Source organism: Herpailurus yagouaroundi, unplaced genomic scaffold (assembly GCF_014898765.1).
Source record: "Herpailurus yagouaroundi ecotype Mexico unplaced genomic scaffold, PumYag 190, whole genome shotgun sequence".
NCBI classification, from domain to species: domain Eukaryota; kingdom Metazoa; phylum Chordata; class Mammalia; order Carnivora; family Felidae; genus Herpailurus; species Herpailurus yagouaroundi.
Window position 1 is genome coordinate 4,264,607 of NW_024412421.1, and position 16,469 is coordinate 4,281,075.

At 40.3% G+C, this 16,469-nt stretch overlaps 1 pseudogene; it reads right to left on the minus strand.

The window, feature by feature from the left end:
- Positions 1-13,306: 13,306 nt before the first annotated feature.
- Positions 13,307-14,660, minus strand: LOC121010046 (40S ribosomal protein S15a-like; annotated as a pseudogene).
- Between the last annotated feature and the right edge of the window lie 1,809 nt (positions 14,661-16,469).

Consider the following 16,469-nt stretch of genomic DNA (forward strand, 5'->3'; position numbering starts at 1 on the left):
CCTTCCCCATTCTCCCCCCTCCAATCCTCCCCATCTTGCTCCCCACCAGCACACCCCAAGATGAAATCTATTAGCATGGACAAATCATTGATTTCCTGAGAACATTCCTGTGTTAGTGCCATTTGATGGTACAGGACCTGGAGGTGCTTTCCTTGCCAAGAATAGAAACATCCAGAAAGCTCCTCCCCCTCCCCCAATCCCAAACAGGAATCATTTCAGCCCCGTAAGGCTTTGCCTGCTGTTGACCCTTTTGCCCATCTTTAATTTTTTTTATTAAAAAAAAAAAATCCTGCATTAGCGATGCTTTTTTTTCTGTGGGGATTGAGGAATGAGGTGACAGCTAAGTTTAGGCTGGTGGAGATGGTGAGCTCTTCTGAGGCCGATAGAACTTTCTAGGAGTTCATGGACCTTGGCTCCAGCTTCTTACTGTAAAGTTGTCATCCTGGCAGATACAGCCAATGCTTTTCATTGTAGGGGGTAACTTTATGCTAATGAGTGAATGTTGCACCATTAATGACTTTCTGTTTAAAGTTCAGCTGTTACAAAATGGAATCTTACCTGATCCCTAGTGAACTATGTACATAAGCAGGGAATGTTTCCAGCTAGCTTTCCCTTCTAGAAGGGCCCCTGTGCTGGAATAGGTTACTGAGTCATTTATATTTTGTAAAATAAAAAATTTGGGCCGTGTGTGTGGTGTGTGTGTGTGTGTGTGTGTGTGTGTGTGTGTCGCTTGAGTATGGAGAATGAGCTTTCAAATTGCTTTTCATTTTTCAGATCCAGTTTTACATTGGGGGCTACAGTAGGCACATGAAGTTACCATTAGTAATCTTTTGTGAAACGGTTTCTTAGATTCACCCATTCAGATCTGCCCTGCTTTGGCAAGCACAGACAGTTCTGTGTACCTTTTTGGAGGTCTGGGTAAAATGAGTTGGTGGGTTCCCATCTGCTTCTAGTGGGCTGGTGTCTGCTATATGCTACTATTACAACTCCCACCTTTTATGGAAAATGCAGTCCAGCGTTTTAGGACTGGCATGCTGGGGTTACATGTCAAACCTGTCCTCACTTTCCAGAGGGGAACCTTTTAGGGTTGAGTCCTCTGTTGCTATGCTTCAAGGGCGCTCTCCATGGTCATCACGTTTTAATAAAAGGCTCATGGGTTCCATCCTGTTAGCATTTCCAAGACGGGAGCATAAACCTGTGGTTTAGCGACAAGCAAATTGATGTTTTGAAGGTTCTGGTAGTTTCATTTCACAGGAAAAGCTCCAGTTAAGCAATCACTGTCAACTAAAACCTTGGAGTTCCCTGGTTTCATTTTACCGAAGCTTTTGCATATATGTCTAGCAGAGATAGAGAAGAAATCCAGAATACTGGCTGCTCTTCTTTTTGACGGGTTAGAAATTGTCCTCTCCTCTACCTGCTTTGTAATGTTGGGGATACTGTAAAAGGCTCACATTTGAACTTGTGTAGAGGCAGGATGTTCTTATTCCTGATTCAAATGTATTGCCCCCAAAGGGATTTAGGGGAGGAATTTCCATTTCCCAGATAGATTACTGTTTAAAAACTGATTGTAAACCTGTTTTTAAAACTGTTTATCACTTCATCAGACCTTCCATTCTTTTGCCTTTTCCTTTAGAGGATATCAGTAGTAAAATTTTCTATCAGGCAGTTCGTAAGAGTGTTTTTGTAAGAGTGTCTGGGTGTTTAAAAATTCTTGCTTTGATTTGTGGGTCCTTATGTCTTGACTTTTCCAGAAGTTTTGCTATTTTTAGTACAGGTATTTAAAAATCTGAATTCACAGGGCATCTCAGTGTTATGCTATGCTGAGATTAAATTTGCTAAAATTGTTACTAACATTCTGAGTTCTTGGGACTCACATTTAGCTGATAGGTCAACAAATCGTAGTGGTTCCTGGCCTCTGAGCTGACAGTCCAGGTAGGGGGAGGAGAAGGCAGCACATTGAACAACGGACTGGAACTCTAGGACAGCTGTATACATATACTGTCGCGCATCTTTGGTCTCTGTGATCTCTGCCTCAGCCAAAGTGGTCAGCGTACTCCCTGAACATTCCTAAGATACAGTTCAGTATCCTAAGATACTTCTCCATCGTCCAGGTCCTTGATTCTCTTGGTATTCCTCCTTTGGACTCTTGAAGTACTTGCCTCATGCTCTTGCTGTAGCCTGCTTGTGGTTATTTTTCCTTTTATGTACATGTTTCCTCTTACCCACTAGGTCACTAGTTAGGATGGACATTTCTTAAATGTAGAGTATGATATTTGGATTTCATCCTGAAGCTTTCATATTCCTCTTTCAAAGTTAAATCCGTATAAGCTCACCATCTCAGCCTTCTCCATGTACCTGCAGAGCTAGGGGGTTTGCTCATGTTCCTTTTTTCTTTTCCCCCCTTTTTAAAGTTGCTTTCAGTATTCTACTTCTTGGACTTCATTCTCCTCCAAGGCTGGCTGTGGTGTAGGAAGCAGTCCACCTGCTCCTTCTGGTTGTCCATGAAAATGAGCCACGAAACCCTTTTCAAAGATTTAATTGTTGATTACCATGGAGAAAGAAGCCATGACAAAAAGTGAACGCAGTTAACCTATGGAGATTCAGAGCCCTTGGTCCCGAGTCCCCCTGTCTCTAGAAGCTTCTTGTGGAAGGTGCTTGGAGCTTCTCCAAGCTCATCAGGATAGGTTTGTGTTGGCTGCACTGCCAGATCTGTAGATATTTTTTTTCAAGGCTTCGATGACATGTTCAAAATAATATTTTGGAGCAGGGATCTGACGGTGGGACATCAAGAAGACCCCGTTGGAAAACTTGGGCTTAAGGAATAATTTCTTGAACTGCGATGATGGGGATGGGAACTGGTAAAGAATGAATGAGTGTGAGAAATGCTGTAAGGTGAGGGTGGAGAGGATTCTGGCTCCCGGGTTCACTGATCACACCACAGCTTTGAACTAGAGTGGGGAAACGTTGCTTTTATTATTGCCAATAAAGGATGGGATTGTTGATTTGGAATGAAAAATACAGTGGGGTTTAGGTGGAACTGTCTAACAGGGAGTTGAAGTTTGGGGGCCAAGCCAAGGTGTAGTCTTTCCTGCAGTGGGCCAGGTCCTTCCTCACATGCATTGTACACTGTATCACAGTAAGTCCAAGATGCTGACACTCTTCTTCAGCACTGGCATCGTGGCCTCTTTCTGCTGGTTTCTATACTGTGTGATCAGTAGGTTGGTGTTGATGCTAGGCCCCAAAGTAAGTGATCCGATAGATTAACGTGGGTTGAGTATGAGAGAATTTAGAAGCCTTTTTCCAAGTGCTTGCTGTATTAATTTTTGTGCATTCACAAATGTAGCCCACAGTAATTCTTTAGTGAACTAGAATCTTCGCGTCTTTGAATTTTGCTGCATTTCGGTACTGAAATGTGATTTCAGTAAGACAGGAAGTTTTCCTGAAACCAATACTACACTCTATGTTAGCTCATTGGATTTTAAATAAAATGTTGGAAGAAAAAAAAAGACATTAGGTTTTCTACAGTGTTGATTCTATACTAACAGTGCAGTTTGTATTTGAGAATTTCCCCAAATCTGGTATGGTGTGTTCGACTAAGATACTTCATGCCACAACTCGTGTTCTGTCTAAAGTCTGTGATCAGTGAACACTGTCACTGTCAGAATTCCTTGGTATTTCAGGATGTGGTATCTTTTTCATCCCCTATTAAGTTTTTAGCTGTTGAAAAACAAAAGACTAGTGAGTAAATAGAGCTTTTTGGAGTCTACCTTGGGTTCCCGCAGAAGGTTTAGTATATATTGCAGTGAAGGAAGGATAGGAAGGGGATACTAGAAAAGTCCAAGGCAGTGGGGTAGCGGGGGGAGCGGGAGGAGGGCGGCGGAGTGCGTGTTAGAACAGTGCTGGTCCTGGTGTGACGGATGGCTTTATATCACAAATACTCCCATGAAACCCCTACTAGTAAATCCTAGTGTTAGGAGTCCAGAAGAACCCATGGGAAGAAAATTTAGGGGCTCCCTTGCTGATATGGGACTGGTCAGATGGTTGTAGTTAGATATTCTTATACCTGCTGAAGCTGAGAAAAATTTCAGCCACTTTTTCTATGGAAAATAGAAAAGCAAGCTGTTGTGTAATTTCACTCAGCTTTCTATTCTTCCTTCTGTTGAATCCGTTGGAGTAATAGTTAGTGGAGGAAACTATTTCAGGATCACACCCACGGCACTAGAGACTGGATGTATAATCACTTACACACACATAGGTGTGGAGTAATCCTGAAGGGGGCTATAAACCAAAGAGGGTGCTAATTTGAAGAATTAGAATCTAGTTCCCAGCAGCTGGTCTGAGACTCCTGTCTTTGCTCTTTTCCTACAGAGCTGACCGGACAGCTCAGAGCCTGCTTGAGGAATTCAGAGGACTGCCGGTAGAATGTTCTTTCTGTCCTTAGGAATATTTGCTAGGGACTCAGCTGCTTCAGGACACCAGCATCTTCAAATTCATTTTACTGTTTTGAACATGACATGGATTTTTTTTTTTCCCCTAAGAGAATATTGAAATTGAGGATGGCCCTGAGCTAGGCTTTACATTAATTTGGATTCGAACAGCAAGTGATATATCTGTTTTCATTTTTTAAGTTATTTGATGATCTAAGAGACTTTTGTATACTAAGGGCTTCAAGCCATATGGAGATTGAAGCTGGAGGTTTGAGGAAAAAACAATATGGAGATGTTTATGTTGTATACTGGCTTCTTACTCGAACAGTTTCAAATCTGAAAAAAATCTTGCCATGTATGTAAGAGATTTTTCATGTGGTATCTGATAACTAAACTCAGGAATTCTAGTTTCAATCATTCTCTCTGCTGAAGTAGTTTGAATAGTCTGCAGAACCCATGTTTTCAAATTAGTTGATTTATTAAAAGTACTCAATAAAGTCAGAGTGCTCATGGTAGATAGCGTTTTTACCATGTTCCAAATGCTGTGTTAAATTTTTTCTGTTTGCTGTATCAAGCTTCTCATGCATAGCCCCATCTGATTGTTTTGTTTTGTTTTGTTTTACTTTTTATTTTGAAATACAGATTGACAGAAAATTGCAAAAAACTGTACAGCGAGATCCCATCTTCCCTTCACCTAGTTTCATGCAGTGGCAACATCTTATATAACTATAGCTTCATAGCAAAACCAGGAAATGGACATTGTTACAATTTGTAGCCTTACTTAGATTTCCCCAGTTTTACATGCACTCATTTGTGTTTGTGTGTGTGTGTAATTTTATCATGTGTAGATTTGTGACACCCCCACGATCAAGGTACCATCACCTCAAAGATCCCTCATGCTACCCCTTTTTTCTCTTGCACACACCCACCCTCATCTCTAACCCTGAGCAGCCACTAATCTCTCCATGTCTCTAATTTTGTCATTTTGAAAGTGTTAGATAAATGGAATCACACAGTATGTTACTTTGGCTTTTTTCCTCTTACCATAATTCCTTTGAGATCTGTCCAAATTGTTTTCATGTATTAATAGTTCATTCCTTTTTAATGTTGAGTAGTATTCCAAAGAGTGGATGTACCACTGTTTGTTTAATGATTCACCCGTTGAAGGACATAACCCAAAAGTTTCCAGTTTTGGGCTGTTACAGATAAAGCTGCTATAAATATTCACATACACGTTGTTATGTGAACATAAGGTTTCATGGGGGTGGGGGGATAAATGCCTAAAAGTGCTGGGTCATATGGTAAGTACATACTTAGTTTTGAAAGAAACTGCTAAACTCTCTTTTAGAGTTTTGTATCATATTACATGCCTACCAGCCCTGTGAGATCCAGTTTCTCTGCATCCTTGCCAGCATTGAGTGTTATCGCTGTTTTTTATTTTAGCTGTTCTGTTACAGGTAGTGATGGTTCATTGTGTTTTTATCATATTAACCTCATAAATAACCTCACCTAATTTTAACTTTAACTTTTGTTTAAAAACTTGTTGGCAGTATTGAGAATGTCCTTAATTAAAAATTTTTAAGTAAAACTCATTTTAACTTTTTGTTTTATCTTTGAAGTACTTTGCAGTGTTTTCTTTACATGTTGCTTTTTCTTAGGAACTAGTTAGAAACTAGTATGAAGTAGAGCTTTATTTTCATATTTAAAAAAAAAAACACGTAAAAGGGGCGCCTGGGTGGCTCAATCTGTTGAGTATCCGACTTCAGCTCAGGTTATGATCTCGTGGTCTGTGAGTTTGAGCCCTGCATCGGGCTCTGTGCTGACAGCTCAGAGCCTGGAGCCTGCTTTGGATTCTGTGTCTCCCTGTCTTTCTTCCCCTCCCATGCTTACACTCTGTCTCTGTGTGTGTCTCTCTCTCTCTGTCAAAAATAAACATTAAAAAAAATTAAAGTCCCATCTTTAAAAAATAAATAAGTAAAAATAAAAAAAATAAAAAACATGTTAAAAAAAAAACCTGCAGAGTTGATTTCAGAATTTAGAGTCCTGTCCTTTCATATGTTTTGAGTAAGCTTTATTTTCTGTTGGCTTGGCTATATTTTGGGGAGTAAACACTATTGTTAGTGTTGGTTTTTGTTGATGGTGAGGTTTTTTTTTCAATATAAATATAAATATAAATTTCATTTTTTAGAGAGAGGGAGAGACAGAATGTGAGTAGTGGAGGGACAAAAAGACACAGAATCCGAAGCAGGCTCTAGGCTGTGTGAGCTGTCAGTGCAGAGCTTGATGTGGGGCTCAGACTCACAAACTGTGAAGTCATGACCTGAGCTGAAGTCAGACACTTAACTGACTGAGTCACCCAGGCACCCCTAATATTTTTTTTTAATGTTCATTTTATTTGAGAGAGAGAGAGAGAGAGAGAGAGAGAGAGAGAGAGACACAAAGTGTGAGTGGGGGAGGGGAAGAGAGAGAGGGAGACAGAATCCAAGGCAGGCTCCAGGCTCGGAGCTGTCAGCACAGAGCCCAACGCAGGGCTCAAACTCATGAACTGCGAGATCATGACCTGAGCCAAAGTCAGACGCTTAACTGACTGAGCCACCCAAGTGCCCCAATGGGGAAGTTTTTCTACAGTATTTTTATATCTGAACAATGTGTTCAGACTGTGCAGAGTGAATACTTTATCTTTAAATTTATCCTAGAGTAAACTGTGTTTCATCAGAACCATTTTCTGGACTGAGATCTGGGACCTGGTCCCTCATTTTTCCCTTAGTGTTTTGATTTTGTCAGAATAACATTACTTTCCGTACCGTCAAGTGTTATAAATTTCTGCCAGAGCAGGAATAAGAATCTGTTAGGATCGTGGTCATAGAGGTTTAAAAGTTAATTTCCAATGATTGGTATTTAATGAAGTGTTAGGTGTCTGATAACGTTCGAAATTTTGATATCTTTATTCCTTGAAGTTAGTTATTCATCCTTTTTTTACTTCTTTGTGTGAGGTGTTAATACCACTGTCCCTTAGAATACTTGTTTTTAAAATCAACATAAAGGAGTGCCTGGGTGGCTCAGTCGGTCGAGCCTCCAACTTTGGCTTAGGTCATGATCTCACAGTTCATGAGTTGGAGCCCTGTATCGGGCTCTCTGCTGTCAGCACGGAGCCTGCTTTAGATCCTCTGTTTGGATTCTCGATCCCTCTCTGTCTCTGGCCCTCCCCCCCTTCTCCTTTTCTCTCTTTCTCAAAAATAAGATAAACATTTAAAAATAAATAAATAAAATCAACATATAGTTTAAATACTACTAATTAATACTAATTGCCAAGAAACTGGAAAATATACCTAAACCAAAGAAGTAAAAAAATAGCCTCCATAATACTATTGCCAGGATATGAACTACTGTTAACATACTGGTGTGAATATTTTTAAACTTTTAGTGTATATATACATATATTTCCTTTTTTATTTTTATTAATATGGACTTCTATAGTGAGTATACTTAGAATTTATTTTCTAGTGCAAAGAGTTAAAAAAATTGTTTTAAATAATGAAAATTTATTGTCTCACAATCTGGAGTCCAGAAGTTAGAACTGGTTTTACCCTAAGGTTGTTTTCTTCTTTGGGAGAAGGGCATTAGAATATTGTGGGCCTACTTTTTTTGACTGAAAAAAAATTATTAATAGGACAAACATCTTTCATGTAAAATTTCTTTCTTTTTAAAAATTTTTTTTTTAACATTTTTTATTTTATTTTTGAGAGAGAGACAGAGTGCAAGCCGGGGAGGGGCAGAGAGAGAGGGAGACATAGAATCCGAAGCAGGCTCCAGGCTCTGAGCTGTCGGCACAGAGCCCGATGCGGGGCTCAAACCCACAATCCGTGAGATCATGACCTGAGCTGAAGTCAGGCCACCCAGGCACCCCAAAAATTTATTTCTAAGGCAATTTTTAATACCTCATGACCTTTAGTAGGACTCTGTGTACCTGCTATGTGTGGGCATGGTATTCATGGATTTAATGCACCTTAATTTATTTCAGTAGTCCCCCCGTTGGACATTTACTTTGTTTCCAATTTTTTGTTTTGTATAAAAATCACGCTAAAAATTTTTTTTTAATGTTTTTATTTATTTTTGAGAGAGAGAGTGAGCAGGAGAGGGGCAGATAGAGAGAGGGAGACACAGAATCCAAAGCAGACTCCAGGCTCCGACTTGTCAGCACAGAGCCTGACGCAGGGCTTGAACTCACAAGCCATGGGGCATGACCTGAGCTGAAGTCTGGACGCTCAAACCGACTGAGCCGCCCAGGTGGCCCTAAAAATCGCATTTTTAGATGAGTCTTTGCTCCAGACAGGATTATTTCTTTCATTTTCTACTATTTTAACTGAGATGTAATTCACATGCCATCAAATTCACCCTTTTAAGATGTACAGTTCAGGAGTTTTAGAATAACACAGGATTGTGTAACCATCTCTGTTACCTAATTCCAGAACATTTTCATCACCCCAGAAAGAAACCCCATACCCATTATCAGTCCCCATTCTACCTTTCACCCTCAGCCCCTGGCAAACTCATACAGACTTTCTCTTGCTATGGATTTGTTATTCTGAACATTTCATAAGAATGGAATCATGTTGGGTTGCCTTGGTGGCTCAGTCAGTGAAGTGTCCGACTCAGGATCTTGGCTCAGGTAATGATCTCACGGTTCATGGGATTGAGCCCCACGTCGGGCTCTGTGCTAACAGTGCAGAGCCTGCTCGAGTTCTCTCTCCCTCTTGCTCCGCCCCTCCCCTGCTCTCTCTCTCAAGTAAATAAACTTTAAAAAAGCCCTTAAAAAAAGGAATGGAATCATCCTATCATATGTAGCTTTTTGTGTCTAGCTGCTTTTACTTAGTGTAATGTTCTCACAGTTCGTCGTGTTGTCGCACGTGTCCGTATTTCATTCCTTTTGGTGGCTGAATTTTCCATTGTGTAATACACCACATTTTGTGTGTCCATTTATCATTTGAGGGGTAATGGGATTGTTCCCACTTTTTGGCTGTTACAAATAGCGCTGCGATGGACGTTTATATACAAGTTTGCATGTGGACATATGTTTGTATTTCTCTTGGGTAAATACCTAGGAGTGGAATTGCTGGATCATATAAAGCAGCCGTAACATTTTTTGTTCCCACCAACAATGTATGAAGTTTCCAGTTTCTCCATGTTTTTATCAGCTTATTTCACTATCTGTGTTTTCGATTATGACCATCCTAGGGGGTGTAAAGTAGTATGTCAGTGTGGTTTTGATTCGCATTTGCAAAAACTAATGGTGAACATCTTTTCATGTGCTTTTATAGGCCATTTTTTAGTTGGGTTTTCTTTTTGTTGAGTTATAAGGGTTCTTAAAATATTCTAGATACTAGACCCTTATTAGATAAATGATTTGCAGGTACTTCTCCCTTTCTGTGGATTGTCTTTTTACTTTCTTGATAGGTTCTTTGAAGTACAGGGGTTTTTGTTGTTGTTGTTTTCTATTTTATAAATTCCAGTTTATCTATTATTTTTTTCTCTCGCTTGTGCTTTAGGTGTCATAGCCAAGAAACCACTGCCTAATCCAAGATCATGAAAATTAACCCTATGGTTTACTTCCAGGAGTCTTACAGTTTTAGCTCTTACATTTAGGTCTTTTTTTTTTTTTTTAATTTCGTTTATTTTTTTAAAATAATCTCTCCGCCCAACATAGGGCTCAAATTCACGACCCTGAGATCAAGAGTTCCATGTTCTTTTTTTTTTTTAATTTTTTTTTTAACGTTTATTTATTTTTGAGACAGAGACAGAGCATGAACGGGGGAGGGTCAGAGAGAGGGGGACACAGAATCTGAAACAGGCTCCAGGCTCTGAGCTGTCAGCACAGAGCCCGACACAGGGCTCGAACCCACGGACCGCGAGATCGTGATCTGAGCCGAAGTCGGCCGCTTAACCGACTGAGCCACCCAGGCGCCCCAAGAGTTCCATGTTCTTAGTATTTTTTTTTTTATTTTTTTTTTTTAGAGAAAGCATGAGCAGGAGAGAAGGGCAGAAGAAGGGAGAAAGAATCTCAAGGAGGCTCCACGCTGAGCCTGATGTGGGTTCTGCCCAGTGTGGGACCTGGGATCATGACCTGAACTGAAATCAAGAGTTGGACACTCAACTGACTGAGCCACCCAGGCACCCTAAAGAATTGCCTGTTCTACCGACCCTCACATTTAGGTCTTAGATCTATTTTGAGTTCATCTTTTGTATATGGTGTGAGGTACAGATCCAGCTTCATTCTTTTGCCTGTGGAGATGCAGTTATCTCAGTACCATGGGTTAAAGACTATTCTTTCTGTGTGAATTGTCTTGATACATAGTTTTAGACTGGATGGTGTTTGTATCTCGTAAGGCTTTTGCACCCTTTCTTGTGGAAAGATTGGGTCAGCCGTGTGTAAGAGTCCCAGTTTCCCCTAAACCCTCCCAGTGCTAAATATTAAATCACTAGGGGCGCCTGGGTGGCTTGGTTGGTTAAGCATCCGACTTCGGCTCAGGTCATGATCTCACGGTCCGTGAGTTCGAGCCCCGCGTCGGGCTCTGTGCTGACTGCTCAGAGCCTGGAGCCTGTTTCAGATTCTGTGTCTCCCTCTCTCTCTGCCCCTCCCCTGTTCATGCTTTGTCTCTCTCTGTCTCAAAAATAAGTAAACGTTAAAAAAAATTAAAAAAAAATAAATATTAAATTACTAAAACCAATATAAAGAAAACAGTTTATGCCAATTTTATAGGGGAAAATAGTATTTTACTGATATAATTTGTATATACCTTCACATTAATTGACTATTTATTAATTTTGTTTGAATTTCTTATTTTCCTAGCCTAGCTCTTTTTCTTTTCTTTTTTAAAATTAAAAAAAAAGATTTATTTTTGGGGAGAGTGCAAGCGGGGGGAAGGTCGGCAGAGAGAAGGGGATAGAGGATCTGAAGCAGGCTCTGCGCTGACAGGCTGACAGCAGTGAGCCCCATGTGGGGCTCCAGTTCATGAACTACAAGATCATGACCTGAGCTGAAGTGGGACGCTCAACCAACTGAGCCACCCAGGTGCCCCTCTTTTTTTTGTTTTGCTTTTTGTTTTGTTGTTTTGTTTTTGTTTTTTAAAAAGCCTTAGTCACTATTGAGATCAAACTCCAAACCTACATATTTTTTTTTTTAATTTACATCCAAATTTGTTAGCGTATCATGCAACAATGATTTCAGGAGTAGATTCCTTAGTGCCCCTTCCCCATTTAGCCCATCCCCCTTCCCACACCCCTTCCAGCAACCCTCAGTTTGTTCTCCATATTTATGTGTCTCTTCTGTTTTGTCCCCTTCCCTGTTTTTATATTATTTCTGTTTCCCTTCCCTTATGTTCATCTGTTTTGCCTCTTAAAGTCCTCATATGAGTGAAGTCATATGATTTTTGTCTTTCTCTAATTTCACTTATCATAATACCCTCCAGTTCCATCCACGTAGTTGCAAACGGCAAGATTTAATTCTTTTTGATTGCCAAGTAATACTCCATTGTATATCTATACCATATCTTCTTTATCCATTCATCCATCGGTGGACATTTGGGCTCTTTCCATACTTTGGCTATTGTTGATAGTGCTGCTATAAACATGGGGGTGCATGTGTCCCTTCAAAACAGCACACCTGTATCCCTTGGATAAATGCCTAGCAGTGCAATTGCTGGGTCAGAGAGTATTTCTATTTTTAGTTTTTTGAGGCCCCTCCATACTGTTTTCCAGAGTGGCTGCACCAGCTTGCATTCCCACCAACAATGCAAAAGAGATCCTCTTTCTCCACATCCTCGCCAACATCTGTTGTTGCCTGAGTTGTTAATGTGAGCCATTCTGAGAGGTGTAAGGTGGTATCTCATTGTGGTTTTGATTTGTATTTTCCTGATGATGAGTGACGTTGAGCATTTTTTCATGTGTTGGCCATCTGGATGTCTTCCTTGGAGAAGTGTCTATTCATGTCTTTTGCCCATTTCTTCACTGGATTATTTGTTTTTTCGGTGTTGAGTTTGATCAGTTCTTTATAGATTTTGGATACTAACCCTTTATCTGACGTGTCATTTGCAAATATCTTCTCCCATTCTGTGGGTTGCCTTTTAGTTTTGCTGATTGTTTCCTTCTCTGTGCAGAAGCTTTTTATTTTGATGAGGTCCCAGTAGTTCATTTTTGCTTTTGTTTCACTTGCCTCTGGCAACGTGTTAAGTAAGAAGTTGCCACAGCCAAGATCAAAGAGGTTTTTGCCTGCTTTCTCCTTGAGTATTTTGCCTGCTTTCTCCTTGAGGGCTTCCTGTCTTACACTTAGGTCTTTCATCCATTTTGAGTTTATTTTTGTGTATGGTGTAAGAAAGTGGTCCAGGTTCATTCTTCTGCATGTCGCTGTCCGGTTTTCCCAGCACCCCTTGCAGAAGAGACTGTCTTTATTCCTGTTTGTCAAAGATTAGTTGGCCATATGTTTGTGGGTCCATTTCTGGGTTCTCTGTTCTGTTCCATTGATCTGAGTGTCTGTTCTTGTGTCACAGGTGCTCCTCTTTTTAAAAAATTTTAATGTTTGTTTATTTTTGAGAGAGGGAGAGAAAGAGTGTGAGTGGGGAGGGGCAGAGAGAAAAGGAGACGGAGGATCTGAGGTGGGTTCTGTGCTGACAGTAGAGAGTGCCACGCGGAGCTGGAACTCACGAACTATTGAGATCAGGACCTGAGCTGAAGTCCGGTGCTTAACTGACTGAGCCACCCAGGCACCCATCTCTTGCCTTGCCTTGCCTTGCCTCCTTCCTTCCTTCCTTCCTTCCTTCTTTCTTTCCTTCTTTCCTTCCTTTCTTTTCTTTCTTCCATTGAGGCATTTTATCTGTGCTTATGTATTACATCCCTAGAAAAAAAAACCCCAGGATTTTCTCTTCTGTGTGTTTTGGTCCTGCTTCTTCACAGTCCATGATGCCAACTAAGGTTGCCAGTACAGTGAAACCAAACTGGTGGGACGGGAGCAAATTATGCTGGAGTTTTTCTAGATCTTTGAGTTGTGCATCAAATCTGGGACAGATCACTTCACATTGCTTAACCTGTCTATGAGGTTCACAGCAGTTTTCCCAGCTCTGTGATCATCAGTGATTTTCAAATTTGCCAATGTAATCATGCTTCATCATCACAGTTAGAAACTGGAAGATGACTTTGGAGCATGGCCTAATAAGAACTTGGCGTTTGCCTCTCTTCTTAGTACTGTTAGTGCTCTGGAGCACATCTGCTGGGACATTCATGCACACCATTATGGGGCACGGAAAGATGGCAGAAAGAGCATTGCCTACCTTTCTTTTATGTGTGTCTTATTGATTTGTAAGAGTTCTTGGTCTGTCCTATTATAAATATTTATAATTTTTAAATGTAATTTTATGATTGTGAAATAGTTTTATTAGGGCATGATTTATAATGAAAGCCACCCATTTTAATTGTACCATTTAGGGACTTTGGGCAAATATATATAGTTGTGTAACTATAACAATCAAGATACAGGAAGAGATACAGAACATTTCCATCACTGAAAAAGTACCCTGATGCTCTTACAGCAAGTCCCCTTACCTCATTTCTTGTCCTAAGCAACCACTTGCCTTTTCCAGGATTTCATGTAAATGAAATGGTATACACTCTGTAGTCTTTTGTGCCTAAGTTCTGTCTCTTACCACAACGTTTTGGAGATTCAGCCATACTGTTGTGTGTAATATTGTTGTTACTTTTTAACGTCGAGTAGTATTCCATCGTATGGATCTACCACAGTGTGTTCATCCATTCTTCATGACCTGTAGACTTTGTAAATGTGTCCTCTGCTTTTGATACTATATTACTTGTTGGTTTTGCCACTCATCTCTGCACAGGCCAGAACTGATCCACACGTTTTTTGGTTGGATAATCAACTGCTATGTGCAGACTATTGTGCTAGACATTTTGTGAGAAGTAATGACAGTAAAACATATTCCTTGCCTTCTGGAAAATTATGGTCTGGTTGGATAGGCAGTGCATGAGAGAGAGGTTGCTTTTGACTAGTGATGTAAGGGCAAGCTTTGAGTGGAGACTTTTGCTCACGTTTTGAAAGATCGGTTAGGTGGTGGAGGGTTGGAAAAGAAAAACTGATTGTATCGGTTTCAAATGATAAGCTCTGAAAGAGCAGGTTGGCTATACGGTATTTACCATAACTGAGATAGTCAGCAGGCTCTACTGTAATGGTTGACCTCAACCAAAGGAATTTTGAGATCTGAAATTATTCCAATTAATTTGGTAAAATCTACTTACTGTGGAAAATTACAAGCAATGTGGAAGTGGAGAGAATAGAATAATGAACCTCCATGTATGCATCATGCAGCTTCAGCGGTGATCAGTTGTGGATCAGCCTACTTCACCAGCCCCCCCTGCATTCATTCCCACCCCACATTATTTTGGAGTGAATTCCAAGTGTCACATCATTTTGTATAATGTTTCTGTATGTGTCTCTAGATAAAGACTTAAAAAGAAACCATAGTCACAATACCATGATTACACCTAAACAAATGAACATTAATTCCTTAGTTGCATCAAATATCCAATGTTCATGTTTCTCCAGTTGTGCCATAAGTGTTTTTTTAGTGGTTAAAATCAGAATCCACATGAGGTTTTGCATTGCTGTTGGTTGAAATGCCTTCATTTTTTAAAAAATGTTTATTTATTTTGAGAGAGTGTGTGCATGAGTGGGGGGAGGGACAGACAGGGGGAGAGAGAGAATCCCAAGCAGGCTCCATGCTGTCAACATAGATAGAGCCTGATGCAAGGCCTGATCCCACAAACTGTGAGATCATGACCTGAGTGGAAATCAAGAGTCCGATGCTCAGCCTGAGCCACCAAGGTGCCCTGGTTGGAATGCCTTTTGAACTACAGTGTTCTCTGCCATCTCTTTTCCCTCATTAATTTATTTGTTGAAGAAATTGAGTTTTTCCTGTAGACTCTTCTGCTGAGTTTTGCTGATTACATTCCTGTGGTGTCGATTTAATATGTTCCTTTGTCCCCCTGTATTTTCTATAAAGTTGTAATTAGATCTAGTGGCTTATTTATGTTTTTTTTATTGTTTTTTTTTGTTTTTTGCAAGTATACTTCATAGATGATGATCTGTACTTTTCCCATAAGATACATAATGTCTGAGTGTCTTTCCTTTTGTGATATCAGTAGCCATTAATGATCATTGCATATATTTACTAGTTCATTATTAGGGTTATAAAGTTGTGATATTCTCTTGAACCTTTATCAGTTGTCAGCTGGAACACCCCTAAAAGGAGGAACTTTTCCTCCTCAGCTGTTAAGTTATCCTTAGGGTACAATTCTTACTGGGGACACAGGATAGGAGTGAGAAGAGGAGATATAACTTCTAACTGGTTCTGTTAATGAGCAGAGAGAAGCATGTGGGCTGCATGCAAAAAGCTGAAATGGCTTTGGGCTGACTAGTGCACGGTGTGTGGAAAAAGCAGTAATTCTCCCTGTAGTGAGCTGTGCTTGGCTATTGGTCGGTGGCTGGGACTGGCCAAGGGAGCCCTTTGCCCGCAGCCATACCTGACCTTTGCTTTCAACTTGTGTTAGCTGAAGAAAACCATGGTGGATCCAGTGGCCTGTGAGCCTCTGTTTAGGGGACGGAGTTCTCACAGCCTTAATGCCAGCAACCAGGAGTAACACATTTATTTTTGCTTGAAATTAAACTTGGATTGTATTTCTTCCTCTTGTGTTAATATTCTTTTACCTTAATGTGAATCATTCCTCCCCTCAGGCTAACATAACCCATACAGCATTATAGGAAGGATTCCTATCGCTAGTAAATCAAGTGATTTTTTTTTACCCCCCAATCAAATATTTATTTTAAAAGCCGCTATTTACGTATAAAAACCACATAGCAAGCATGGTGGCAGCTGTGTAAAGAAAGGGCTGCATGGCCTCTGTAAAAGAAGGCTCCAAGATGATGACCAGAACCCAACCCCCCTGGTCACAGTGTGGCTTCAGCTTCCTTAGGAGTTTGTC